This window comes from Oncorhynchus clarkii, chromosome 3 (assembly GCF_045791955.1).
Source record: "Oncorhynchus clarkii lewisi isolate Uvic-CL-2024 chromosome 3, UVic_Ocla_1.0, whole genome shotgun sequence".
NCBI classification, from domain to species: Eukaryota; Metazoa; Chordata; class Actinopteri; order Salmoniformes; family Salmonidae; genus Oncorhynchus; species Oncorhynchus clarkii.
In genome coordinates this window covers 82,207,207-82,234,200 of record NC_092149.1, presented here as the reverse complement: position 1 = coordinate 82,234,200, position 26,994 = coordinate 82,207,207, and the positions used below count along the sequence as shown (strand labels likewise).

Here is a 26,994-nt window from a genome sequence, read left to right as displayed (position 1 = left end):
GTTACAGACATATTCTTTCACTGTATCACAATTCCAGTGGGTCAGAAGTTTACATACACTAAGTTGACTGTGCATTTAAACAGCTTGGAAAATTTCAGAAAATGATGTCATGGCTTTAGAAGCTTCTGATAGGCTAATTGACATAATTTGAGTCAATTGGAGGTGTACCTGTGGATGTATTTCAAGGCCTACCTTCAAACTCAGTGTTCTTTGCTTGACATCATGGGAAAATCTAAAGAAATTAGCCAAGAGGGCAGATTTTTTTTTTTGTAGACCTCAACAAGTCTGGTTCGAAGCCTGAAGGTACCATGTTCATCTGTACAAACAATAGTATGCAAGTATAAACGCCATGTGACCACGCAGCCTTAATACCGCTCAGGAAGGAGACGCGTTCTGTCTCCTAGAGATGAACGTACTTTGGTGTGAAAAGTGCAAATCAAGCCCAGAACAACAGCAAAGGACCTTGTGAAGATGCTGGAGGAAACAGGTACAAAAGTATCTATATCCACAGTAAAACAAGTCCTATATCGACATACCCCGAAAGGCCACTCAGCAAGGAAGACGCCACTGCTGTCATGTATTGTCATATTATGTCTTGTTCCTGTTCTTTCTCTTCACTCCGTTTCCCTCTGCTGGTCGTATTAGGTTACCTTCTCTTCCTCTCCTTCCCCCAGCTGTTCCTCATCTTCTCTAACTACCTCGTTCACCCTTTTCCCACCTGTTCCTTTTTTCCCTCTGATTAGGTCTCTATTTCTCTCTCTGTTCCTGCTTCTGTCTTTGTCAGATTCTCGTTTGAGTTTCTCATGCCAGAACCAAACTATGGTCTCGTTTGCTTCACCCTTGTCCCGTCCTGTCGGAATCTGCCTGTTCATCTGATGCTACGTGTGATCAGGTACCTCTGTCCTCTACGACCCGCGCCTACCCAGAGAGACCAGCAGTCTGTCGCCGCTAACCCAGCTATTCTCCTCTGCTGCTAAGAAGGGGACTCTAACCCAGCTATTCTCCTCTGCTGCTAAGAAGGGGGACTCTTCTGTAAATATCAGAAGGACTTTATGATTCATTTGTCGCCCTCTCTGCGGGTTGTCTATTTTGCCATTACATACATCTGAAGAGGATCTATGTCTTCCCTGTGTTTTGACATTAAAGGACTCTGTTTTTGTTAAACCGCTTTTGGGTCCTCACTCACGTGCATAACAGAAGAATCTGACCAAGAATGGACCCAGCGACTTCGGATCCTCTCCACTCAGCCGTCGAGATCCAGGGAGCGATGCAAGGCAGACACGAGCAGGAATTGTCTGCTGCTCGACATGCCGTTGAGACCCTGGCCGCCCAAGTCTCCGACCTCACAGAACAGATTCAGCATCTCCGCCTCGATCCACCGGCCACTTCCAGGGCTTTCGAATCTCCGGAGCCCAGAATCAATAACCCGCCGTGTTACTCTGGGGAGCCCACTGAATGCCGCTTGTTCCTCACCCAGTGTGATATTGTGTTTTCTCTCCAGCCCAACACTTACTCCAGGAGCACAGCTCGTATCGCCTACGTCATATCTCTCCTTACTGGACGGGCTCGTGAGTGGGGCACGGCAATCTGGGAGGCGAGGGCTGAGTGTACTAACCAGTATCAGGACTTTAAGGAGGAGATGATACGGGTTTTTGATCGTTCTGTTTTTGGGGAGGAAGCTTCCAGGGTCCTGTCTTCCCTATGTCAAGGTAATCGATCCATAACAGATTACTCTATTGAGTTTCACACTCTTGCTGCCTCCAGTGACTGGAACGAGCCGGCTTTGCTCGCTCGTTTTCTGGAGGGTCTCCGCACGGAGGTAAAGGATGAGATTCTCTCCCGGGAGGTTCCTTCCAGCGTGGATTCCTTGATTGAACTCGCTATTCGCATAGAGCGACGGGTTGATCTTCGTCACCGAGCTCGTGGAAAGGAGCTCGCGTTCTCCGTTGCCCCCCTCTCCGCATCACTACCATCTTCCTCCGCCGGCTCGGGTGCTGAGCCTATGCAGCTGGGGGGTATCCGCATCTCGACTAAGGAGAGGGAACGGAGAATCACCAACCGCCTCTGTCTCTATTGCGGTTCCGCTGGTCATTTTGTCACTTCATGTCCAGTAAAAGCCAGAGCTCATCAGTAAGCGGAGGGCTACTGGTGAGCGCTACTACTCTGGTCTCTCCTTCAAGATCCTGCACTACCTTGTCGGTCCATCTACGCTGGACTGGTTCGTCAGCTTCCTGCAGTGCCTTGATAGACTCTGGGGCGGAGGGCTGTTTTATGGACGAGACCTGGGCTCGGGAACATGACATTCCTCTCAGACAGTTAAGGGAGCCCACGGCCTTGTTCGCTTTGGATGGTAGTTCTCTCCCCAGGATTCAGCGTGAGACGCTACCTTTAACCCTCACTGTCTCTGGTAATCATAGCGAAACCCTTTCTTTTTAAATTTTTCGTTCACCTTTTACACCTGTTGTTTTGGGCCATCCCTGGCTAGTTTGTCATAATCCTTCTATTAATTGGTCTAGTAATTCTATCCTCTCCTGGAACGTCTCTTGTCATGTGAAATGTTTAATGTCTGCTATCCCTCCTGTTTCCTCTGTCTCTTCTTCACAGGAGGAGCCTGGTGATTTGACGGGGGTGCCGGAGGAATATCACGATCTGCGCACGGTGTTCAGTCAGTCCAGGGCCACCTCTCTTCCTCCGCACCGGTCAAATCAAATCAAATCAAATTTTATTTGTCACATACACATGGTTAGCAGATGTTAATGCGAGTGTAGCGAAATGCTTGTGCTTCTAGTTCCGACAATGCAGTAATAACAAGTAATCTAACTAACAATTCCAAAACTACTGTCTTGTACACAGTGTAAGGGGAAACATAATATGTACATAAGGATATATGAATGAGTGATGGTACAGAGCAGCATAGGCAAGATACAGTAGATGGTATCGGGTACAGTATGTACAAATGAGATGAGTATGTAAACAAAGTGGCATAGTATAGTATAAAGTGGCTAGTGATACATGTATTACATAAGGATACCGTCGATGATATAGAGTACAGTATATACGTATGCATATGAGATGAATAATGTAGGGTAAGTAACATTTATATAAGGTAGCATTGTTTAAAGTGGCTAGTGATATATTTACATCATTTCCCATCAATTCCCATTATTAAAGTGGCTGGAGTTGAGTCAGTGTCAGTGTGTTGGCAGCAGCCACTCAGTGTTAGTGGTGGCTGTTTAACAGTCTGATGGCCTTGAGATAGAAGCTGTTTTTCAGTCTCTCGGTCCCAGCTTTGATGCACCTGTACTGACCTCGCCTTCTGGATGATAGCGGGGTGAACAGGCAGTGGCTCGGGTGGTTGATGTCCTTGATGATCTTTATGGCCTTCCTGTGACATCGGGTGGTGTAGGTGTCCTGAAGGGCAGGTAGTTTGCCCCCGGTGATGCGTTGTGCAGACCTCACTACCCTCTGGAGAGCCTTACGGTTGAGGGCGGTGCAGTTGCCATACCAGGCGGTGATACAGCCCGCCAGGATGCTCTCGATTGTGCATCTGTAGAAGTTTGTGAGTGCTTTTGGTGACAAGCCGAATTTCTTCAGCCTCCTGAGGTTGAAGAGGCGCTGCTGCGCCTTCTTCACGATGCTGTCTGTGTGAGTGGACCAATTCAGTTTGTCTGTGATGTGTATGCCGAGGAACTTAAAACTTGCTACCCTCTCCACTACTGTTCCATCGATGTGGATAGGGGGGTGTTCCCTCTGCTGTTTCCTGAAGTCCACAATCATCTCCTTAGTTTTGTTGACGTTGAGTGTGAGGTTGTTTTCCTGACACCACACTCCGAGGGCCCTCACCTCCTCCCTGTAGGCCGTCTCATCGTTGTTGGTAATCAAGCCTACCACTGTTGTGTCGTCCGCAAACTTGATGATTGAGTTGGAGGCGTGCGTGGCCACGCAGTCGTGGGTGAACAGGGAGTACAGGAGAGGGCTCAGAACGCAACCTTGTGGGGCCCCAGTGTTGAGGATCAGCGGGGAGGAGATGTTGTTGCCTACCCTCACCACCTGGGGGCGGCCCGTCAGGAAGTCCAGTACCCAGTTGCACAGGGCGGGGTCGAGACCCAGGGTCTCGAGCTTGATGACGAGCTTGGAGGGTACTATGGTGTTGAATGCCGAGCTGTAGTCGATGAACAGCATTCTCACATAGGTATTCCTCTTGTCCAGATGGGTTAGGGCAGTGTGCAGTGTGGTTGAGATTGCATCGTCTGTAGACCTATTTGGGCGGTAAGCAAATTGGAGTGGGTCTAGGGTGTCAGGTAGGGTGGAGGTGATATGGTCCTTGACTAGTCTCTCAAAGCACTTCATGATGACAGATGTGAGTGCTACGGGGCGGTAGTCGTTTAGCTCAGTTACCTTAGCTTTCTTGGGAACAGGAACAATGGTGGCCCTCTTGAAGCATGTGGGAACAGCAGACTGGTATAGGGATTGATTGAATATGTCCGTAAACACACCGGCCAGCTGGTCTGCGCATGCTCTGAGGGCGCGGCTGGGGATGCCATCTGGGCCTGCAGCCTTGCGAGGGTTAACACGTTTAAATGTCTTACTCACCTCGGCTGCAGTGAAGGAGAGACCGCATGTTTTCGTTGCAGGCCGTGTCAGTGGCACTGTATTGTCCTCAAAGCGGGCAAAAAAGTTATTTAGTCTGCCTGGGAGCAAGACATCCTGGTTCGTGACTGGGCTGGGTTTCTTCCTGTAGTCCGTGATTGACTGTAGACCCTGCCACATGCCTCTTGTGTCTGAGCTGTTGAATTGAGATTCTACTTTGTCTCTGTACTGGCGCTTAGCTTGTTTGATAGCCTTGCGGAGGGAATAGCTGCACTGTTTGTATTCGGTCATGTTACCAGACACCGGTCGTATGATTGTAGTATTGATCTCCTTCCGGGAACCACTCCCCCCCGGGGTAGACTATACTCTCTGTCGGCTCCCGAACGTAAGACTCTCGAAGATTATTTGTCTGTAGCTCTTGACGCCGGTACCATAGTCCCCTCCTCCTCTCCCGCCGGAGCAGGGTTTTTTTTTGTTAAGAAGAAGGATGGGTCCCTGCGCCCCTGCATAGATTATCGAGGGCTGAATGACATAACAGTGAAGAATCGTTATCCGCTCCCTCTTATGTCTTCAGCCTTCGAGATCCTGCAGGGAGCCAGGTTTTTCACTAAGTTGGACCTTCGTAACGCTTACCATCTCGTGCGCATCAGGGAGGGGGACGAGTGGAAAACGGCGTTTAACACTCCGTTAGGGCACTTTGAATACCGGGTTCTTCCTTTCGGCCTCGCTAACGCTCCAGCTGTCTTTCAGGCATTAGTCAATGACGTCCTGAGAGACATGCTGAACATCTTTGTTTTCGTTTACCTTGACGATATCCTGATTTTTTCACCGTCACTCCAGATTCATGTTCAGCACGTTCGACGTGTCCTCCAGCGCCTTTTAGAGAATTGTCTTTTTGTGAAGGCTGAGAAGTGCACTTTTCATGCCTCCTCCGTCACATTTCTCGGTTCTGTTATTTCCGCTGAAGGCATTAAGATGGATCCCGCTAAGGTCCAAGCTGTCATTGATTGGCCCGTTCCTAAGTCACGCGTCGAGCTGCAGCGCTTTCTCGGCTTCGCGAATTTCTATCGTCGTTTCATCCGTAACTTCGGTCAGGTGGCAGCTCCTCTCACAGCCCTTACTTCTGTCAAGACGTGCTTTAAGTGGTCCGTTTCCGCCCAGGGAGCTTTTGATCTCCTCAAGAATCGTTTTACATCCGCACCTATCCTTGTTACACCTGACGTCTCTAGACAGTTCGTTGTCGAGGTTGACGCGTCAGAGGTGGGCTTGGGAGCCATTCTTTCTCAGCGCTCCCTCTCTGACGACAAGGTCCACCCTTGCGCGTATTTTTCTCATCGCCTGTCGCCGTCGGAACGTAACTATGATGTGGGAAACCGCGAACTGCTCGCCATCCGCTTAGCCCTAGGCGAATGGCGACAGTGGTTGGAGGGGGCGACCGTTCCTTTTGTCGTTTGGACTGACCATAGGAACCTTGAGTAAATCCGTTCTGCCAAACGACTTAATGCGCGTCAGGCTCGTTGGGCGCTGTTTTTCGCTCGTTTCGAGTTCGTTATTTCTTATCGTCCGGGCTCTAAGAACACCAAGCCTGATGCTTTATCTCGTCTCTTCAGTTCTTCAGTAGCCTCCACTGACCCGAGGGGATTCTCCCTGAGGGGCGTGTTGTCGGGTTGACTGTCTGGGGAATTGAGAGGCAGGTAAAGCAAGCACTCACTCACACTCCGTCGCCGCGCGCTTGTCCTAGGAACCTTCTTTTCGTTCCCGTTCCTACTCGTCTGGCCGTTCTTCAGTGGGCTCACTCTGCCAAGTTAGCCGGCCACCCCGGCGTTCGGGGTACGCTTGCTTCCATTCGCCAGCGTTTTTGGTGGCCCACTCGGGAGCATGACACGCGTCGTTTCGTGGCTGCTTGTTCGGTCTGCGCGCAGACTAAGTCCGGTAATTCCCCTCCTGCCGGCCATCTCAGACCGCTTCCCATTCCCTCTCGACTGTGGTCTCACATCGCCTTAGATTTTATCACCGGACTGCCTTCGTCAGCGGGGAAGACTGTTATTCTTACGGTTGTCGATAGGTTCTCTAAGGCGGCTCATTTTATTCCCCTCGCTAAGCTCCCTTCTGCTAAAGAAACGGCACAAATCATCATCGAGAATGTTTTCAGAATTCATGGCCTTCCTTCAGACGTCGTTTCGGACAGGGGTCCGCAATTCACGTCTCAATTTTGGAGGGAGTTTTGCCGTTTGATTGGGGCTTCCGTCAGTCTCTCTTCCGGCTTTCACCCCCAGTCTAACGGTCAAGCAGAACGGGCCAATCAGACTATTGGTCGCATCTTACGCAGTCTTTCTTTTCGTAACCCTGCGTCTTGGTCAGAACAGCTCCCCTGGGCAGAATACGCCCACAACTCGCTTCCTTCGTCTGCGACCGGGCTATCTCCTTTTCAGAGTAGCCTCGGGTACCAGCCTCCGCTGTTCTCGTCTCAGTTCGCCGAGTCCAGCGTCCCCTCCGCTCAGGCTTTTGTCCAACGTTGCGAGCGCACCTGGAAGAGGGTCAGGTCTGCACTTTGCCGTTATAGGGCGCAGACTGTGAGAGCCGCTAATAAGCGTAGAACTAAGAGTCCTAGATATTGTCGCGGTCAGAGAGTTTGGCTCTCCACTCAGAACCTTCCCCTTAAGACAGCTTCTCGCAAGTTGACCCCGCGGTTCATTGGTCCGTTCCGTATTTCTCAGATCATTAATCCTGTCGCAGTGCGACTTCTTCTTCCGCGATATCTTCGTTGCGTCCACCCGGTCTTCCATGTCACCTGTGTTAAGCCCGTTCTTCCCCCCGCCCCATCCTTGTCGAGGGCGCACCTATCTACAGGGTCCGTAAGATTTTGGACATGCGTCCTCGGGGCCGTGGTCATCATTACCTAGTGGTTTGGGAGGGGTACGGTCCTGAGGAAAGGAGTTGGGTTCCCTCTCGGGACGTGCTGGACCGTTCGCTGATCGATGATTTCCTCCGTTGCCGCCAGGTTTCCTCCTCGAGTGCGCCAGGAGGCGCTCGGTGAGTGGGGGGTTACTGTCATGTATTGTCATATTATGTCTTGTTCCTGTTCTTTCTCTTCACTCCGTCTCCCTCTGCTGGTCGTATTAGGTTACCTTCTCTTCCTCTCCTTCCCCCAGCTGTTCCTCATCTTCTCTAACTACCTCGTTCACCCTTTTCCCACCTGTTCCTTTTTTCCCTCTGATTAGGTCTCTATTTCTCTCTCTGTTCCTGCTTCTGTCTTTGTCAGATTCTCGTTTGAGTTTCTCATGCCAGAACCAAACTATCGTCTCGTTTGCTTCACCCTTGTCCCGTCCTGTCGGAATCTGCCTGTTCATCTGATGCTACGTGTGATCAGGTACCTCTGTCCTCTACGACCCGCGCCTACCCAGAGAGACCAGCAGTCTGTCGCCGCTAACCCAGCTATTCTCCTCTGCTGCTAAGAAGGGGACTCTAACCCAGCTATTCTCCTCTGCTGCTAAGAAGGGGGACTCTTCTGTAAATATCAGAAGGACTTTATGATTCATTTGTCGCCCTCTCTGCGGGTTGTCTATTTTGCCATTACATACATCTGAAGAGGATCTATGTCTTCCCTGTGTTTTGACATTAAAGGACTCTGTTTTTGTTAAACCGCTTTTGGGTCCTCACTCACGTGCATAACAACTGCTCCAAAACTGCCATAAAAAGCCAGAATACGGTTTGCAACTGCACATGGGGACAAAGATAGTAATTTTTGGAGAAATGTCCTCTGGTCTGATGAAACAAAAATAGAACTGTTTGGCCATAATGACCATCCTTATGTTTGGAGGAAAAAGGGGGATGCTTGGCAGGCCGAAGAACACCATCCCGACCGTGAAGCACGGGGGTGGAAGCATCATGTTGTGAAGTCAGAGCCCCAGGCTACGTCTGCCTGTCCTCTCCTCGGTCCGACTTACACGTTACCTTGGTGAGGAACTCCTCCAGATTCCCCACAGAGAGGCGAGTCTGTTGCTGGATGAACTGCTCACAGCTGAACTTCAGGTGGGGGTCTACGTCTTTCTCCCAGTCGATGTATTGTTCTTTTATCTCAGGTGATCCCTAAGGTCCAACAGAGACAGAGAGACAGAGTTTAGTTACTAGTACAGGGCGTCCTATTAAATCGGCATGGCCGATTCATTGGGGCCGATTTCAAGTTTTCATAACAATCGGTAATCAGCATTTTTGGCCGCCGATTATGGCCGATTACATTGCACTCCACGAGGAGACTGCGTGGCAGGCTGACCACCTGTTACACGAGTGCAGCAAGGAGCCAAGATAAGTTGGTAGCTAGCATTAAACTTATCTAGCAACTAATCTTATAAAAAAAAAATCAAACTACACATGGTTGATGATATTACTAGTTTAACTAGCTTGTCCTGCGTTGCATATAATCGATGCGGTGCCTTTTAATTTATCATCAAATCACAGCTTACTTCGCCAAACGGGTGATGATTTAACAAAAGTGCATTCGCAAAAAAGGACTGTCGTTGCACCAATGTACCGAACCATAAACATCAACGCCTTTCTTAAAATCAAGTAGATTTTTTAAACCTGCAAATTTAGCCCGTAAGCAATATTAACTAGGGAAATTGTGTCACTTCTCTTGCGTTCTGTGCAAGCAGAGTCAGGGTATATGCAGCAGTTTGGGCCACCTGGATTGTTACAAACTATGTAAAGAGCATTTCTTCCTAACAAAGACCTTAATTAGTTTGCCAGAATTTTACATAATTATGACATAACATTGAAGGTTGTGCAATGTAACAGCAATATTTAGACTGATGGATGCCACCTGCTCGATAAAATACGGAACGGTTCCGTATTTCACTAAACGTTTTGTTTTCGAAATTATAGTTTCCAGCAGCTCTTCGCAATGCTTGAAGCACAGCGCTGTTTATGACTTCAAGCCTATCAACTCCCGAGATTAAGCTGGCAATACTATAGAGCCTATAAGAACTTCCCATAGTCAAAGGAAAATGAAATACAAATGGTATAGAGAGAAATAGTCCTAATAATTCCTATAATAACTACAACTGAGAATATAGAAGACTCATGTTAAAGGGAAACTCCAGCTTTCATATGTTCTCATGTTCTGAGCAAGGAACTGAAACGATAGCTTTCTTACATGGCACATATTGCACTTTTACTTTCTTCTCCAACACTGTGTTTTTGCATTACTTAAACCAAATTGAAAATGTTTCATTATTTATTTGAGACCAAATAGATTTGTATTTATGTATTATATTATTAAAAGTTAGTTAGTTACTAGTAACTGGTATTGCAGATGAGGTCCAACAGAGATAGGTTAGTTAGTTACTAGTACATAGTAATATAGATGAGGTCCAGAGAGAGGTTAGTTAGTTACTAGTACTGTAGATTAGGTCCAGAGAGAGGTTAGTTAGTTACTAGTACATAGTACTGTAGATGAGGTCCAGAGAGAGGTTAATTAGTTACTAGTACATAGTACTGTAGATTAGGTCCAGAGAGAGGTTAGTTAGATACTAGTACATAGTACTGTAGATTAGGTCCAGAGAGAGGTTAGTTAGTTACTAGTAACTGGTATTGCAGGTGAGGTCCAACAGGGATAGGTTAGTTAGTTACTAGTACATAGTAATATAGATGAGGTCCAGAGAGAGGTTAGTTAGTTACTAGTACTGTAGATGAGGTCCAAAGAGAGGTTAGTTACTAGTACATAGTACTGTAGATGAGGTCCAGAGAGAGGTTAGTTTCTAGTACATAGTACTATAGATTAGGTCCAGAGAGAGGTTAGTTAGTTACTAGTACATAGTACTGTAGATTAGGTCCAGAGAGAGGTTAGTTAGTTACTAGTACTGTAGATTAGGTCTAGAGAGATTAGTTAGTTACTAGTACTGTAGATTAGGTCTAGAGAGAGGTTAGTTAGTTACTAGTACATATAACTATAGATTAGGTCTAGAGAGATTAGTTAGTTACTAGTACTGTAGATTAGGTCTAGAGAGAGGTTAGTTAGTTACTAGTACATAGTACTGTAGATTAGGTCCAGAGAGGGGTTAGTTAGTTGGTACTACTGTAGATGAGGTCTAGAGAGATTAGTTAGTTACTAGTACTGTAGATTAGGTCTAGAGAGAGGTTAGTTAGTTACTAGTACATAGTACTGTAGATTAGGTTCAGAGAGAGGTTAGTTAGTTAGTTACTAGTACATAGTACTGTAGATTAGGTCCAGAGAGAGATTAGTTAGTTACTAGTACATAGTACTGTAGATTAGGTCTAGAGAGAGGTTAGTTAGTTACTAGTACATAGTACTGTAGATTAGGTCCAGAGAGAGGTTAGTTAGTTACTGGTACATAGTACTGTAGATTAGGTCTAGAGAGAGGTTAGTTAGTTACTAGTACATAGTACTGTAGATTAGGTCCAGAGAGAGGTTAGTTAGTTACTGGTACATAGTACTGTAGATTAGGTCTAGAGAGAGGTTAGTTAGTTACTAGTACATAGTACTGTAGATTAGGTCCAGAGAGAGGTTAGTTAGTTACTAGTACATAGTACTGTAGATGAGGTCTAGAGAGAGGTTAGTTAGTTACTAGTACATAGTACTGTAGATTAGGTCCAGAGAGAGGTTAGTTAGTTACTAGTACATAGTACTGTAGATGAGGTCCAGAGAGAGGTTAGTTAGTTACTAGTACATAGTACTGTAGATTAGGTCCAGAGAGAGGTTAGTTAGTGACTAGTACATATAACTATAGATTAGGTCTAGAGAGAGGTTAGTTAGTTACTAGTACATTGAACTATAGATTAGGTCCAGAGAGGGGTTAGTTAGTTAGTTACTAGTACTGTAGATTAGGTCCAGAGAGAGGTTCGTTAGTTACTAGTAACTGGTATTGTAGATGAGGGACCTCCCAACTGACATATATGAGGTTTTCTGACATAGAAACTCCTGGTCCTGTATGTGTAGGATGTATTTCAACTAAATCTAAAGAACTTTACCTCTAAGAGACATTCTAGGATGGCATTGGGGCTGTATAGTCTGAAGAAACTAGGTACAGATTTGAGGTTGATCATTTTGAAGGCAGCATCTGATTTGAAACAGGAAAATTAAAGATGGATCTTGCTGAAGAAGGATTAGAGTGCTCTCTAGTGTTACAAATTAAATCTGCTCTTGGAAGTACCAGAACAGGAGCAATTCTACCGACTGCTAGATAAGGCTATATAGTAACTCAAGTTATAATGTTATAATAATAGCCATGTGCATTTGGACACAACAGTCATCCCTGACTGATTATGCTTATGTCATGACATGTTTTAAAGGAACCTCTTCTGTCCCTCCTCACCATCTCACCTCTGGTTCTCTTCAGGTCCAGAGAGATCTCCTTGATGGCAAAGTCTGTGTGGAATGTTCCCTCATGATAAACAGGTGTTTGATCAGAAACAGCTGACCGTCTACTTGTGTCCGAACAAGATTAGGTAGTAGTTTTGGAATTGTTAGCTACATTACTAGTTGGTTATTACTGCATTGTCAGAACTAGAAGCACAAGCATTTCGCTACACTCGCATTAACATCTGCTAACCATGTGTATGTGACAAATTAAATTTGATTTGATTTGATAGATTAAACCATACCGGTAACTTTAACATCAGAATATTTCAAATGTTAACCTTCCCCCCCCCAAAAAAAACCCAGTATTGACCCATTTAAGAAGAAAAAAGGTGAAGAGGTTTGGGAAGGACACCCTTTACAGTCAGAAATGTACACCCCAGAGGCCAGTTTATTAGGTATAACTATCTAGTACCGGGTCAGACCGCCCTTTGCCTCCAGAACAGTCTTAATTCTTTGGGGGATTGGAAACATTGCTCAATTGGCATCAAGGGACCTAACATGTGCCAGGAAAACACTCCCCACACCATCACACCACCGCCACCAGTCTGTACCGTTGACACCAGACAGTATGGGGCCATGGACTCATACTGCTCACACCAAATCCTGACTCTGCCATCAACATGACGCAACAGGAACCGGTATTCGAAGGACCAGGCAATGTTTTTCCACTTCTCAATCGTCCAGTGTTCATGGTCATGTGTCCAATGGAGCCGCTTCTTGTTTTCAGCTGAGATGTCGTTCTGCACGCCACTGTTGTACTGCTCTGTCAATTGTCTGTTTGTCTGCCCGTCTGTTAGCTTGCACGATTCTTGCCATTCTCAGTTCGATCTCTCATCAACGAGCAGTTTTTGACCTCAGGACTGCCACTGACCACGTGTTTTTTGTTTGTTGCACTGTTCTCTGTAAACCCCAGGAGGACATTTCTGAGATACTGGAACTGGCACCGACGATCATACCTCGCTCAAAGTCGCTTAGGTCACTCGTTTGGCCCATTCAAACATTCAAATGGAACAGTAGTAACTGAATGCCCGTCTGCCTGCGTTACACAGCAAGCCATGGCCACGTGACTCACTGTGTGTAGGAGAGACCCATTTTGGTGTATCTGATAAACTTGCCACTGGATGTATAACGTGACGCATTACGTGCATGGCATTGTCCTTGTGCCTGAAATAAATCTGCAGCAATCTTGTTCTTGAGAATGACATCAGAAGCTTTGAGCAGGGACTGGATGCAGGCAGATAAGGCCTCTTGAGATAAGCCCAGGAAGGCTGCTCTCTGGAGGGACAACAAATCCCACGCATCAACATGGTGGATGGCATCAACACAGGGACAACATGGTGGACGGCATCAACACAGGGACAACAGGGTGGACAGCATCAACACAGGGACAACAGGGTGGATGGCATCAACACAGGGACAACAGGGTGGACAGCATCAACACAGGGACAACAGGGTGGACAGCATCAACACAGGGACAACAGGGTGGATGGCATCAACACAGAGACAACAGGGTGGATGGCATCAACACAGGGACAACAGGGTGGATGGCATCAACACAGGGACAACAGGGTGGACAGCATCAACACAGGGACAACATGGTGGACAGCATCAACACAGGGACAACAGGGTGGACGGCATCAACACAGGGACAACAGGGTGGACAACAGGGTGGACAGCATCAACATGGTGGATGGCATCAACACAGGGACAACATGGTGGACGGCATCAACACAGGGACAACAGGGTGGACAGCATCAACACAGGGACAACATGGTGGATGGCATCAACACAGGGACAACAGGGTGGACGGCATCAACACAGGGACAACATGGTGGACAACAGGGTGGACAGCATCAACATGGTGGATGGCATCAACACAGGGACAACATGGTGGACGGCATCAACACAGGGACAACAGGGTGGACAGCATCAACACAGGGACAACAGGGTGGATGGCATCAACACAGGGACAACAGGGTGGACAGCATCAACACAAGGACAACATGGTGGACAGCATCAACACAGGGACAACAGGGTGGACGGCATCAACACAGGGACAACAGGGTGGACAGCATCAACACAGGGACAACAGGGTGGACAGCATCAACACAGGGACAACAGGGTGGATGGCATCAACACAGGGACAACAGGGTGGATGGCATCAACACAGGGACAACATGGTGGACAGCAAGCATCAACACAGGGACAACATGGTGGACAGCAAGCATCAACACAGGGACAACAGGGTGGACAGCATCAACACAGGGACAACAGGGTGGACGGCATCAACACAGGGACAACATGGTGGACGGCATCAACAAAGGGACAACAGGGTGGACAGCATCAACACAGGGACAACAGGGTGGACGGCATCAACACAGGGACAACATGGTGGACAGCATCAACACAGGGACAACAGGGTGGACAGCATCAACACAGGGACAACAGGGTGGACAGCATCAACACAGGGACAACATGGTGGACAGCATCAACACAGGGACAACATGGTGGATGGAATCAACACATGGACAACATGGTGGACAACAGGGTGGACAGCATCAACACATGGACAACAGGGTGGACAACAGGGTGGACAGCATCAACACAGGGACAACAGGGTGGACAGCATCAACATGGTGGATGGCATCAACACAGGGACAACAGGGTGGACAGCATCAACACAGGGACAACAGGGTGGACAGCATCAACATGGTGGACAGCTTCAACACAGGGACAACATGGTGGACAGCATCAACACAGGGACAACAGGGTGGACAGCATCAACACAGGGACCACAGGGTGGACAACAGGGTGGACAGCATCAACACAGGGACAACAGGGTGGACAGCATCAACACAGGGACAACAGGGTGGACAGCATCAACACAGGGACAACATGGTGGACAGCATCAACACAGGGACAACATGGTGGATGGAATCAACACATGGACAACATGGTGGACAACAGGGTGGACAGCATCAACACATGGACAACAGGGTGGACAACAGGGTGGACAGCATCAACACAGGGACAACAGGGTGGACAGCATCAACATGGTGGATGGCATCAACACAGGGACAACAGGGTGGACAGCATCAACACAGGGACAACAGGGTGGACAGCATCAACATGGTGGACAGCTTCAACACAGGGACAACATGGTGGACAGCATCAACACAGGGACAACAGGGTGGACAGCATCAACACAGGGACCACAGGGTGGACAACAGGGTGGACAGCATCAACACAGGGACAACAGGGTGGACAGCATCAACACAGGGACAACATGGTGGACAGCATCAACACAGGGACAACAGGGTGGACAGCATCAACACAGGGACAACAGGGTGGACAGCACATCTATACACATGTAGAACTTGGATAAGCAGACCAGCGTCTGTCTGACTGTAGGGTACCACATGCCATGCAAGTCAGCGGGAGAGACGTACGGCTGAAAGCGGGATGAGTCTATACTACCTGTACGCAAGGACCAGAGAGAGAGAAAGTACAACAGTAAGACCATTCATAACTTAAAGAGAAGACTCCTGTGTTCCAGTGGCACGTTGTGTTAGCTGATCCAAGTTGATCATTTTAAAAGGCTAATTGATAATTAGAAAACCCTTTTGCAATTATGTTCGCACAGCTGAAAACTTTTGTCATGATTAAAGAAGCAATAAAACTGGCCTTTTTTAGACTAGTTGAGTATCTGGAGCATCAGCATTTGTGGGTTCGATTACAGGCTGAAAATGGCCAGAAACAAATAACCTTATTCTGAAACTTGTCAGTCTATTCTTCTTCTGAGAAATGAAGGCTATTCCATGAGAGAAATTGCCAAGAAAGTGAAGATCTCGTACAACACTGTGTACTACTCCCTTCATAGAACAACACAAACTGGCTCTAACCAGAATAGAAAGAGGAGTGGTGCACAACTGAGCAAGAGGACATGTACATCAGTGTCTCGTTTAAGAAATAGACGCCTCACAAGTCCTCAACTGGAAGCTTCATTAAATAGTACCTGCAAAACACCCGTCTCAACGTCAACACTAGAGAGGAACCAACTATGAGGGGTGGCCAGTCCTCTTCTGGCTGTGCCGGGTGGAGATTATAACAGAACATGGCCAAGATGTTCAAATGTTCATAAATGACCAGCATGGTCAAATAATAGGTCTGGTGAACAGGTCAGGATTCCATAGCCGCAGGCAGAACAGTTGAAACTGGAGGCGCAGCACGGCCAGGTGGACTGGGGACAGCAAGGAGTCATCATGCCAGGTAGTCCTGAGGCAAGGTCCTAGGTCCTCCGAGAGAGAGAAAGAAAGAGAGAAAGAGAGAATTAGAGAGAGCATACTTAAATTCACACAGGACACCGGATAAGACAGGAGAAGTACTCCAGATATAACAAACTGACCCTAGCCCCCGGACACATAAACTACTGCAGCCTAAATACTGGAGGCTGAGACAGGAGGGGTCAGGAGACACTGTGGCCCCATCCGATGATACCCCCGGACAGGGCCAAACAGGAAGGATATAACCCTAAGCACTTTGCCAAAGCACAGCCCCCACACCACCTGAGGGATATCTTCAACCACCAACTTACCATTCTGAGACAAGGCCGAGTATAGCCCACAAAGATCTCCGCCACGGCACAACCTCAGGGGGGGGGGCGCCAACCCGGACAGGAAGATCACATCAGTGACTCAACCCACTCAGTGACGCACCCCTCCTAGGGACGGCATGAAAGAGCACCAGTAAGCACCAGTAAGCACCAGTAAGCACCAGTAAGCAGCAGTAAGCACCAGTAAGCAGCAGTAAGCACCAGTAAGCACCAGTAAGCACCAGCAAGCACCAGTAAGCACCAGTAAGCACCAGTAAGCAGCAGTAAGCACCAGTAAGCACCAGTAAGCAGCAGTAAGCACCAGTAAGCACCAGTAAGCACCAGCAAGCACCAGTAAGCACCAGTAAGCAGCAGTAAGCAGCAGTAAGCAGCAGTAAGCACCAGTAAGCACCAGTAAGCACCAGTAAGCAGCAGTAAGCAGCAGTAAGCAGCAGTAAGCACCAGTAAGCAGCAGTAAGCACCAGTAAGCACCAGTAAGCACCAGTAAGCAGCAGTAAGCAGCAGTAAGCACCAGTAAGCACCAGTAAGCACCAGTAAGCAGCAGTAAGCAGCAGTAAGCAGCAGTAAGCACCAGTAAGCACCAGTAAGCCTCATTCAAGGGTTTTTCTTTAGCTGTCATCAAGGCAAATTTGTTTAATACTTTTTTGGTTACTACATGATTCCATGATGTGTTATTTCATAGTTTTGATGTCTTCACGATTATTCACAATGTAGAAAATAGTAAAAAATAAAGAAAAACCCTGGGACGAGTGGCTGTGTACAAACTGTTGACTGGTACTATATGTATGCATGTATACACAGTATATAAATAATTTGTCAATAAAATAGCAAGTGCAATTTATGATTTATTCATTGAAACATTAATATCAACTGGTTATATTATATGGTGGACCAACAACCTTCAAAAAGGCAGTAACCTCAGTAGTGGTGCTTGTAACCTCAGTAGTGGTGCTTGTAACCTCAGTAGTGGTGCTTGTAACCTCAGTAGCGGTGCTTGTAACCTCAGTAGTGGTGCTTGTAACCTCAGTAGTGGTGCTGGTAACCTCAGTAGTGGTGCTGGTAACCTCAGTAGTGGTGCTTGTAACCTCAGTAGTGGTGTTGTAACCTCAGTAGTGGTGCTTGTAACCTCAGTAGTGGTGCTGGTAACCTCAGTAGTGGTGCTTGTAACCTCAGTAGTGGTGCTGGTAACCTCAGTAGCGGTGCTTGTAACCTCAGTAGTGGTGCTTGTAACCTCAGTAGTGGTGCTTGTAACCTCAGTAGTGGTGCTTGTAACCTCAGTAGTGGTGCTTGTAACCTCAGTAGCGGTGCTTGTAACCTCAGTAGTGGTGCTTGTAACCTCATTAGTGGTGCTTGTAACCTCAGTAGTGGTGCTGGTAACCTCAGTAGTGGTGCTTGTAACCTCAGTAGTGGTGCTGGTAACCTCAGTAGTGGTGCTTGTAACCTCAGTAGCGGTGCTTGTAACCTCAGTAGTGGTGCTTGTAACCTCAGTAGTGGTGCTTGTAACCTCAGTAGTGGTGCTGGTAACCTCAGTAGTGGTGCTTGTAACCTCAGTAGTGGTGCTTGTAACCTCAGTAGTAGTGCTTGTAACCTCAGTAGTGGTGCTGGTAACCTCAGTAGTGGTGCTGGTAGAAGCCTATGGCTATGCAATGAAATAGCCTCATTTTTGGAAAATGTAAAAGACAAGACACTCTTATTTCCCAAGCCCCTTTATCACAGTCAAGACACACTTTTTTAAAAAAGTAAACAAAAACATGTAATATAAAAACAGAATAACAATAGAACAAAATATTTTTCCAAATGAAAACAGTTGCCAGAGCGAAATTATTAAATATTTATTTAATTATTATCAAATTATGCATATCTGGAACAGTTAGTCTGAAAGGGAGATCATTTGAAACGGAGCTCAAGTTGAAATCTTTTTTTTTCAGGGTTACAAGACAAAAATCGGTCTTCTTTTTCAATATGCAGATGTTCAATGTAGTTTATTCTGCCTGTTATTTTGAATTTTCTTAAATGGATGAACAATTCCACATTGAACACTGCATGGTGATGAATTCCAGACATCTGTTTCCTGAGGAGGCATATGCTTAATGATTCTGATGGAAACACGCTGTCTTTATCCAGTTTTTCTGTGCATATTTTACGATTTTTACATGATAAAAACTATGATCACTTGGCAAGGACTGTAGCTTGTATATCCCATCGGTTAGATACATTTCTATAGGCATTTATTTCTGTAGGCCTAACAGGAGTTAGTGTGCACACTCTGTGTGTGTATATAGAGAGGTCGAAACGCAATTGAATGAATGAGACACAGAGGGAATTTAGGGAGAAAGGCGTGATGCTTGGCTTGGCTTCTTTTTTGTTGTGTCCTGCAAATGCACATGTACACATGGAACACTAGAGTCAAAGCAAATTAACGTTGTCTTTATTAAGACAAAATGTCACTTGCCTATTCGGGCAGACACCAAATAGTTTTACAGTATTCAATAAAAAAAAAGAAATCTCTGGTTAATGATCAAGCTTTGACGTCTGTTGGATTACTCATGGATTACTCATGTCCGGACGTAGTTTATTACAAGTTGAACAGGGAATTCAACACAGAAAACATCTAACAGGCCTCTTGGAGACAGGCTCTTTCTATTCTACTCAGACAGCACCAAGTGTACTGTAAACATCTGTAGTGTAAAAGTCAAAACAAAGGGCAGTGACTGTCAGCTGCTACAGAATCAATAATAAATCTAAGGAACTGCATCTCAGGGCTTGAGGCGTCACTACAGACACCCTGGTTCGATTCCGGGCTGTATCACAAACGGCCATGATTGAGAGTCCCGTAGGGCGGCGCACAATTGGCCCAGCGTCGTCCGGGTTTGGCCGGTGTAGGCCGTCATTGTAAATAAGAATTGGCTTGCCTAGTTAAATTAAGGTTAAAAAAAACATAAAAAAAAACCAGAATTAACCTTAGATTAGTATATAGGGGCAAAATTCTCCCACTGACTTAAGACAGCAGTCAGTCAAACCTACCTCCATCCTCTCTAGTTTCTCAGGATAGGCCAGGTCCCCGGGGGCGGGGTTGTATCCGATGATGTCAGTCTGGATGTAGATGTGCGTCCTGGACATCCTCCAGCATCTGCTTCACCACCGCCTCAAACACCCCCAGCTGACCAGCTACACACACCATAACGTCATACACTCCTACTCAGCCTGGTTACACACCCTCGCTTATAGAAAGAAACACCATGTCCTAGGGATGATCCCTAGGTACAGTACTTCCTCTAGTCTAGGTGTGGGTACAGTACTTCCTCTAGTCTAGGTGTGGGTACAGTACTTCCTCTAGTCTAGGTGTGGGTTTGGAGACAGTACTTCCTCTAGTCAAGGTGTGGGTACAGTACTTCCTCTAGTCTAGGTGTGGGTACAGTACTTCCTCTAGTCTAGGTGTGGGTACAGTACTTCCTCTAGTCTAGGTGTGGGTACAGTACTTCCTCTAGTCTAGGTGTGGGTACAGTACTTCCTCTAGTCTAGGTGTGGGTACAGTACTTTCTCTAGTCTAGGTGTGGGTTTGGAAAAGAAGATGCTCATCCTGACAGATGTGAAACATGAAGGCAAAGCCAAAACGCACCTGGGAAGAGAACACAGAACAGACAGACAACATCATCGCTGGCAAAACATGTTGAAGGCTTCTCAGATAATATCATTTTCAGTAATGTGTTTGTACAGTATCTATGCAACTGTATCTGACAAATAAAATAAAACCAATCATAAGTAAATGGATCTTAGTAAAATACTGTGATCTTACTAATGCACAGCGGTCCTTGTTGTTTATAACGGTGTAGAAGTTATTACTTATGAGCCCTTAAACAAAAATGCAGTTAAGAAAAAATCTATTTAAAAAAAATAAGAGCAACAATAAAATAACACGAGGTTACAGTGAGGGAAAAAAGTATTTGATCCCCTGCTGATTTTGTACGTTTGCCCACTGACAAAGAAATGATCCATCTATAATTTTAATGGTAGGTTTATTTGAACAGTGAGAGACAGAACAACAACAAAAAAATCCAGAAAAACACATGTCAAAAATGTTATAAATTGATTAGCATTTTAATGAGGGAAATAAGTATTTGACCCCGTCTCAATCAGAAAGATTTCTGGCTCCCAGATGTCTTTTATACAGGTAACGAGCTGAGATTAGGAGCACACTCTGAAAGGGAGGGGGTACCAGTATCGAGTAAATGTGTAAATATTCAGGGGTACAGGTTAGTCATGGTAATTGAGGAGATATGTACATGTTGGTAGGGGTTAAGTGACTATGCATAGATGACAAATATTGAGTAGCAGCAGCAAAAATGCAAATAACCATTTAATTAACTGTTCAGCAGTCTTATGGCTTGTGGGAAAAAAGCTGTTCAGAGGCCTCTTGGACCTAGACTTGACGCTCTGGTACCGTTTGTCGTGCGGTAGCAGAGAGAACAGTCTATGACTGGGGTGGCTGGAGTCTTTGACACTTTTTAGGGCCTTCCTCTGACACTGCCTGGTAGAGGTCCGGGATGGCAGGAAGCTTGTAGCGCCTTGCGGTTGGAGGCTGAGCAGTTGCCATACCAGGCGGTGATGAAACCAGTCATGCTCTCGATGGTGTAGCTGTTGAACTTTTTGAGGATGTGAGGACCCATGACATCTTTTTAGTTTCCTGAGGGGGAATAGGTTTTTGTCGTGCCCTCTTCACGACTGTCTTGGTGTATTTGGACCATGATAGTTTGTTGGTGATGTGGACACCAAGGAACTTGAAGCTCTCAACCTGCTCCACTATATCCCTGTCGATGAGCATGGGGGCGCACTCTGCCCACCTTTTCCTGTAGTCCACAATCATTTCCTTTGTCTTGATCACATTGAGGGAGAAGTTGTTGCCTTGGCACCACACTTCCAGGTTCCTGACCTCCCTATAGGCTGTCTCATCGTTGTCTGTGATCCAGCCTACCACAATGTCATCAATGCACTTAGCGTCGCCTCTGGATGAGCATTTTCTTGTTTGAATAGCTGTGGTCTACAGCTTATCATGAGATACTCTACCTCAGGCAAACAAAACCTTGAGACTTCCTTAATATTTGATTTCACGCACCAGCTGTTATTAACAAATAGACACAGACCGCCACCCCTTGTTATCCATGTCGTTGTTCAGTCAGGACACAGAGAAACATAAGATATCACAGTTTACTGTCCCTTTGGTAGGATAGTCTTGACAGGAGATCATCCAGTTTATTCTTCAATGATTGCACATTGGCCAATAGGACGGATGATAGAGGCGGGTTACCCACTCACCGTCAAGGCACCCGGACCAGCTTCCCCTGTATCTGTGTCTTCTCTTCACGCGAATGACAGGGATTTGGGCCTGGTCGGGTATCTGGAATAAATCCTTTGCGTCCGACTCGTTAAAGAAAATAATCTTTGTTCAGTTCACGGTGAGTAATCGCTGTCCTGATATCCAGAAGCTTTTTTCGGTCATAATATGTACAAAATGAGTTACAAATAACGCAAAAAAAAATAAACATTAAATAATAGCACAATTGATTAGGAGCCCATTACTAATGCATAGTGGTCTTTATTGTTTTGGCTGGTCAAGTCTGCGGTTGTGGCTGTGATGCTGGGGCTGAGGAGCTGCTCTCTCTGGTCCAGGTGGATCTCCTCCAACAGCTGATGGTACCTGGGGATGACAGAACACTGGTCGTCATTACACATAGACGACAGAACACGGGTCGGTATTACACATAGATGACAGGACACGGGTAGGCATTACACATAGATGACAGAACACGGGTCGGTATTACACATAGACGACAGAACACGGGTCGGCATTAAACATAGGTGACAGAACACGGGTAGGTTTTACACATAGATACTGTAACAGAACATTTGTAGGAATTAGGAAATAAATGTAAATAATAATGGCACCCGGAGGGGATGGCTGCCATTTTATTGGCTCTTAACCAACCGTGCGGAAGGAGATCGGAGTGCCTTGTAAAGATCCGGCAATGAGTGGCTAATCTGGATGTGGCAGGGCTTGCAAACTATTACATACTACAAAGGGAAGAACAGCCGCGAGCTGCCCAGTGAGACAAACCTACCAGATGAGCTAAATTACTTCTATGCTTGCTTCTAGGCAAGTAACACTGAAACATGCATGAGAGCACCAGCTGTTGTGGACGATTGTGTGATCACACTCTCTGTAGCCGATGTGAGTAAGACCTTTAAACAGGTCAACATTCACAAGGCCGCTGGGCCAGATGGATTACCAGGACATGTACTCCAAGCTTGCACTGACCAACTGGCAAGTGTCTTCACTGACATTTTCAACCTCTCCCTGTCTGGGTTTGTATTACCAACATATTTCAAGCAGACCACCATAGGCCCTGTGCCCAAGAACACTAAGGTAACCTACCTAAATTACTACCGACCTGTAGCACTCACATCTGTTGCCATGAAGGCTGGTCATGGCTCACAACACAATTTTCCCAGGAACCCTAGACCCACTCCAATTCGCATAGCGCCCCAACAGATCCACAGATGATACAATCTCTATTGCCTGGAAAAAAGGAACACCTATGTGAGAATGCTACTCATTGACTAGAGCTCAGTGTTCAACACCATAGGTCCTCAAAGCTCATCACTAAGCTGAGGATCCTGGGACTAAACACTTCCCTCTGCAACTGGATACTGGACTTCCTGATGGGCCGCCCCCAGGTGGTAAGGGTAGGTAACAGCACATCCGCCACGCTGATCCTCAAGACAGGGCCCCTCAGGGGTGCGTGCTCAGTCCCTTCCTGTACGCCCTGTTCACTCATGACTGCATGGCATTAAGTTTGCCGACAACACAATGGTGGTAGGCCTGATCACCAACCACGATGAGACAGGCTAGGGAGGAGATCAGAGACCTGGCCGTGTGGTGCTAAGACAACAACCTCTCCCTAAACATGACCAAGGAGATGATTGTGGACTACAGGAAAAGGAAGACCAAGCACCCCCACATTCAACGATGGGGCTGCAGTGAGCAGGCTGAGGGTTTCAAGTTCCTTGGTGTCCACATCACCATAATCTAACATGGTCCAAGCACACCAAGACAGTCGTGAAGAGGGCATGACAAAATCTATTCCCCCTCAGGTCCTCAAATCCTCAAATGGTTCTACAGCTGCACCATCAAGAGCATCACTGCTAGGTATGGCAACTGCTCGGCTTCCGAAAGCAAGGCACTACAGAGGGTAGTGCGTACGACCCAGTAAATCACAGATGCCAAGCTTCCTGCCATCTAGGACCTCTATACCAGGCAGTGTCAGAGGAAGGCCCTAAAAATTGTCAGACTCCAGCCACCCTAGTCATAGACTCAAGTCCAAAAGGCAACACAAACAGCTTCTACCCCCAAGCCATAAGACTCCTGAACATCTAAGCAGTGGCTACCCAGACTTTTTGCATTGTTTCCCCCCCCCCCCTTATGCTGCTGCTACTCTGTTCATTATCTATGCATAGTCACTTTAATAACTCTACCTTCATGTACATATTACCTCAACTACCTCGAATAACCGGTACCCCCGCACATTGACTCTGTATCAGTACCCCCTGTATATAGCCTAGCTATTGTTATTTTACTGCTTCTCTTTAATTAATTGTTACTTTTATTTCTTAAGGTATTTTGGTTAAGGGCTTGTAAGTAAAAATGTCACTGTAAAAGTCGTGTTGTATTTGGCGCATGTGACAAATAAACATTGATTTGAATGACATAAAGATAACAGAACACACCACAGTAGGTGAGGCGATCCTGATAAGCCATGATCATACAGTACATGAACCCAATACTCACTCAAGTATTCTCTCTGACCTCTGTTCCATTTGTTCAATCAGCATCTGAAAGAACAATCACTATTATTCATCTCTACAAACACAACAGAGTTTTTCAACCAATAGGAAGGCTTAGCAATTTGATGTTTAATTCCAACAGAATAAATAAATAATTCTACTCACTCTGACTTTGGGTGCAGCTGCTCTGAACTTGACACAGTGTGAAGGCATCGTCTGGATCCGTTAGACCCAACAGATCCTGAAAGAAAAATAAATTTTAAATCAGACAGACAACTCAAGACAGAAGACTTGTGTACCAGTACCAAGTCAAAATCCATGATAAAAAAGCGGCCGAGGACTCCTTCCTACCATTTTTGTTAAGTGGCTGGTGAGATTCTGCATAGCGTTCCCAGTGTCAGTCTTCATGAAGGGCTTTAGACAGACATTGTTGGAACTTGGTCAGATACACTGGGTAATCCTTAAAGTTTGCCTGGGAAAAAAGGAAGTAAATCAGCCAATATGAAGACACAGCTCTACAATAGAATACACACTTTCCTATGTGGGATGAAAATATAATTACATGGGAAGAAACATACTCTATACAGTCATCCAATTTCGAAAGCATTGGTATAAATCCTTCACTGTTTACAGACCGTGTGGGCGGGTTTAATTTCTGCAGAGACAGGGCGAGAATGAACTTTTGCAAGGCTCGAGTCAGGAAAAAGATTAACCAATGACATTTGCTAAAGGATTTAAAATGCCACAGAAAGGAGGATGGGTACAGGGTCTAATACATTTTTTTTTTAAAGACAGCTAACCGTGTTGATGTTCTCCAACTCGTTGTTGTAAGAATGCTTCTGCTGTACGTTCTCAGTCAGAGCCACCAGTTCTGACTGTTTAAGAGAAAACTATCTGTTGACAGGGAACTAGGATTTTGATAACAGGTTGACATTTAAATGTCTGATGTTTTATTCCATAACAAATGGAAACAGGTCCATACTACTTTGTTCTGTTGGTACTTTTTGTGCCTCTGACACAGTCACATAACCAAAACGTGACATGTAGGCTACGTGACTGTGTCAGAGAACCTACATCTACAGTGGTTTCTCCACTAAATGTTTTGCGATTATGCTGCAGGATTTAAAGGTAATTTGTGGTTTAGTAATAGTATGACTATTTTCAGAACACATGTAGACTTCATTGGTTGAAACGTTGAAAGGCTTCAAACGTTGCACACGGAAATTAAGATGATAAATGAAGGTTTATGCTCAGGTGGAATTTACTGAACAGTGTTGTTCCAATGCAGTTGCAAGTCTGTAACATCAAATCAAACTTAATTTGTCACATGCGTTAAGAAAATATTTACCAAATAAACTAAAGTAAAACATAATAAAAAGTAACACAATAACATAACAATAAACAAGGCTATATACAGGGGTACCTGTAATGAGTCAGTTTGCGGGGGGTACAGGTTAGAGGTCATTTGTACATGTAAGTATGGGTGAAGTGACTATGCATAGATAATAAACAGCGAGTAGCAGCAGTGATGTACAAAACAAATGGGGGGGGTCAATGTAATAGTCCGGTGGCCATTTAATTATTTGTTCAGCGGTCTTATAGCTTGGGAGTAGAAGGGAGGACAGAGCCTTTTGGTCCTAGACATGGTGCTCTGGTACCGCTTTTTATATTTTATTGAACCTTTATTTAACCAGGTAGGCCAGTTGAGAACACCTTTATTTAACCAGGTAGGCCGGTTGAGAACACCTTTATTTAACCAGGTAGGCTAGTTGAGAACACCTTTATTTAACCAGGTAGGCCGGTTGAGAACACCTTTATTTAACCAGGTAGGCCAGTTGAGAACAAGTTCTCATTTACAACTGCGACCTGGCCAAGATAAAGCAAAGCAGTGTGACACAAACAACACAGAGTTACACATGGAGTAAACAATAAACAAGTCAATAACACTTGGGTGACTGGAGTCTCTGACAATTTTATGGGCAATTTTATGGGCTTTCCTCTGACACCGCCTATTATATAGATCCTGGATTGCAGGAATCTTGGCCCCAGTGATGTACTGGGCCGTACGCATTACCCTCTGTAGCGCCTTACGGTCAGATGCTGAGCAGTTGCCATACTAGGCGGTGATGCAACCGGTCAGGATGCTCTCGATGGTGCAGCTTTAGAACTTTTTGAGGATCTGGGGACCCGTGACAAATCCTTTCAGCCTTCTGAGGGGAAAAGGTTTTGTCATGCCCTCTTCACGACTGTCTTGGTTTGTTTGGACAATGATAAGAACGTTGGTGATGTGGACACCAAGGAAATTGAAACTCTTGACCCGCTCCACTATAGCCCAGTTGATGTTAAAGGGGGCCTGTTCGGCCTGCCTTTTCCTGTAGTCCACCATCAGCTCCTTTGTCTTGCTCACGTTGAGGAAGAGGTTGTTGTCCTGGCACCACCACTGCCAGTTCTCTGACCTCCTCTCTATAGGCTGTCTCATTGCTGTCGGTGATCAGGCCTACCACTGTTGTGTCGTCAGCAACTTAATGATGGTGTTGGAGTCGTGTTTGGCCACGCGGTCGTGGGTGAACAGGGA

At 46.1% G+C, this 26,994-nt stretch overlaps 1 pseudogene; it reads right to left on the bottom strand.

The window, feature by feature from the left end:
• Window positions 1–25,884, bottom strand: part of LOC139386155 (conserved oligomeric Golgi complex subunit 3-like) — a 35,334-nt pseudogene extending 9,450 nt beyond the window's left edge.
• Window positions 25,885–26,994: the final 1,110 nt, after the last annotated feature.